The sequence below is a fragment of the Limulus polyphemus genome, unplaced genomic scaffold (assembly GCF_000517525.1).
Source record: "Limulus polyphemus unplaced genomic scaffold, Limulus_polyphemus-2.1.2 Scaffold618, whole genome shotgun sequence".
Classification (NCBI taxonomy): Eukaryota; Metazoa; Arthropoda; class Merostomata; order Xiphosura; family Limulidae; genus Limulus; species Limulus polyphemus.
The window spans coordinates 482,803-486,631 of NW_013666228.1; positions in this window are offsets into that span (position 1 = coordinate 482,803).

Consider the following 3,829-nt stretch of genomic DNA (forward strand, 5'->3'; position numbering starts at 1 on the left):
TAAACAGACTCAGTAACATGGTTACCTTGTTTGGTCTACATGATACATATTTATGTTCTTCAACAGCCTGCTGTGCATGAATGTTTGCTAGAGTAAGGCGACACAAATAATGTATGCAAAATAGACAACAGCGACACAATTAGCGTAAGTCGCCAATTATCGACAATGTTTATAACTGTTAGCTTAACACCAACTATTTAAAAATAGCAATAGCTCTACGAAATAGTGCTGTATGCAGTGGTAATAAATACCGAATATGCAATAACGATTTTAGCTAAGTATAAGAAACAGTAGATTGAATCACCACCGTCGTCTGAATACGAAAATATGCTATGGTAATCGTCTACTGTTAAAAACACGCTGAAATATAGTTGCGGAAATCAGCGTAGAGTCAGCAAACTCGAGTAACGATATGCAACAAGAAAAATCGGATACAAAACCGCTGTGGTACGATGAAATAAAAAACAAACAAAAATTTGTAGCACGAAAAATGACTAATGCTAAATAGATGTTTTAATATTCACAACGTTTCGAGCTGGGACACCCTACCTCTGGTGATTTTAAACTGATTTAAAATGAATATTGAAATACCTATTTCGCATTAGCCATTTTTCATGGTATAAGTTTTTCCATTTTTAGTTTAACGATGTGCAACATCAAAATTGGAAACCTTTCACGAGGCAGTTGCCAATTAATGCGCTAGAAAATGCAAGAGTTGTAGTTTCTAAGTAAAGCGCACGCTCGGAAAACACCTATTTTTTTATCTTTTTTTTTTGATGGCAGAAAGTGAATGATACAATAAAGAAGGTAGGATTAAGTTTATAAGTATTCTTTACATTGGTTCCAAAATTCCTATGCGATCCTATCACTTACAATAATTTTATATTGGAGTTATAATAGGGATTTGTAACTTAAGCAAACTGTAAGCAGTAGACCTCCAGCCTTGTGTGCTTACTTTTTGCGATCCCTATTTGTAGATTTTAAATTCTCAATTTTTAATTATCTTGTATGTTCCACAGGAATAGTCAAATATATGCCTAGAGTAAGACACAATCCCCCCCTAAGCGCATATAACATCTTACCAGTAGAAAAGCAGCTATCTCAAATTGCTTCAAATTAAGTTTCGTGTCTTTTAATGTAGTTATTTACTGAGGCAGGTGGCTTTGTTCTTGAGGTTTCGTGTAAACACGCGTCGAGTACAAAAACAGCCGCTCAGAACAACGTCGCATCTATTATGTATTTATAACCACGTAAAACAACTTTCAATGAAAAATAATCAACTTTTAAATAGGTTATGGATATTCGCAGCGCTTCATATAGAATACATGTTTAGGTTTTGGTACAAAATACCCGGCCGATTTTGCTGTAGGCTTATGAAATAATGATACGAACAAATGGGCAAATTTTGATTTTGTCTAACAATCGTGAAATCACATATTTTGCTTATTATCAACGTTTGGTGTCTTAACTATAGAAAATAAAGGTTTTGAGTGTTGTTTATAGAACAAATATGATTTTTATGGTGGTTTTTGTCCAAATGTTCTATTATAGTTTTAAGCAAATTCCTGCGCGATCCTCGTTGTGAATATCGTGGTTCATGATTTACACTTATGCACCTTTTAGTTTGATAATGATCTCATTAAAAGTTGAATACGTTGTAGTCGACTGCATAACGTCATTTTTAGTACTAATGAAGTACATTTTGAAAAGTTTGTTTATGGACATCCTATTTAGCACAAAAAATACAATCATTTTTTACCTATACTTCCTCCAGATTTTGATTTGTATGATATATTTTCTTATGGAACTGAGTTAGACCGTAGAGTTCAAAGTAATCTATAAATCGGTTATATATACATATATATATAATACCTTATGTTGTCTAAATTCCCTGAAATATTTTGTTTGTGTTAAGTTTGTTTGTTTGTTTTGAATTTCGCGCAAAGTTACACGAGGGCTATCTTCGCTAGCCGTCCGTAATTTAGCAGTGTAAGACTGGCGGGAAGGCAGCTAGTCATCACCACCCACTGTCAACTCTTGGGCTACTCTTTTACTAACGAAGAGTGGGATTGACCGTCACATTATAACGCCCCCACAGCTGAAAGGGCGAGCATGTTTTGTGAGACGGGGCTTCGAACCCGCAACCCTCAGATTGCGACTCGAGCGCCCTAACCACCCGGCCATGCCGGGCCTTGTTGTTAAGAGAAAATCTGTATAATGGGCTACCTTGGATGTGCCTACTACATGGATCGAATACCAATTTTAGCGATATAAGCTCTCAAGTAATAGCCTTTAGAACAAAACATAAAATATATTGTTAAGAAGCTTGAACTAGTAAAAACTGTTTACGAATAAACCGCTTATTACTAGATTTAGTAACATTTGTTTGTTTGTTTGAAGTTAAGCACATAGCTGCACAATGGGTTATCTGTGCTCTGCCCCCACGGGTATCGAAATCTGGTTGCTAGCGTTTTAAGTCCGCAGACATACCGCTGTGCCACTAGGGAAAGGGGGGTATTTAACAATATTCCACTGGACACCCTTGACATAACAATTATATATATATGTTATTTAAGCTCGTAAGTTATGTCTTTATTTTCTTAAATAGCTAATTTTCCTATATTAGTAAGTTAAAAACAGAAACTAATCGTATAAACTAGACAAAAAAATAAAAAATAAAAAGGCAAAAAACAAATTTCTAATGTTCAAGATTCAATTACCAATGTATTTAAAACTTCGCCCGAAAATAATTGCAATCTTTAAATAGTTGGTACTATAATTAAGACCCACAGCCGCGTAAAAGTAGGATATTTGACTAAAAATTTGGCCGAACAAAATGTATGAAACATATAATCGAATAAGGGCATAAAGCGCAATAGTAATTATTAGTAAACAGTATAGTTACATTAGTTGAACTGATTTCAGATTTTCAATCCGGATAGCAGGAAGCATGGAAACAGTAGGAACTGGCAGAGTATGTGATGAACACAAAAATAGAAAAAAAGGAGCATGCCATATTTGCCATGTTTGTCGTCTTTGTGATCCATTACTTTCATGCACTGTACCTACGATGCATATTAACTACAATAGAAAGCGTAAAATTAGACGCAACCATATCAGAACCGAGTTTTTCGTGGCGCCAGGTCTTAATTAATAAGTAATATTTTTCAACAGTCTTTAAATTATTAATTGAGAGTTTTAAAGCTTTTTATTGTCACATGAATTACATCTATAATAATATAAAATTAAAACACGTTTTTCTTATATTGCTTGTAATCGTCACTTTAAGTTCAAATATAACTTACACTGAGAACGTTTCATATTGCAGATTGCAACTTTCAAACTACAACTTTCACGCTTTTCGCATTAGAAATACATAATAACAGACATATAAAACGTCTTCTAGCATCCATATAATGTATGTGTGTATTTTATATAGATCATGATATTTTTTTATTCTACTTAATACAGTGGAAAGAAAAGGTAAAAAATAGATAATTACTTTTCAAGCTACGTTTTATATTGCGAAACTTCATGTTTACAGTCATCAACTAACAAAATGTTTATGTAATTGTTATTAAGCACAAACATGCAGAATGGGCTATCTGAGCTGTGCCCACCGGGAGTATAAAAATCCGGTTTTTAGCGTTATAGACCTTTAGACTTTTTCACCGGGGAAGGGAGGGTAATGGAGTAAGCCAGTCCAATCACAGGGAACGACTAAAAACTTTTCATGTATTTTTTTTTTTTTTTTGCATTATTATCTGGTTGTTTCGTTTTTTTTTTACAACCTCCCTAATAAGTAAAGCTATTTAAAGTAGTTAAGTAC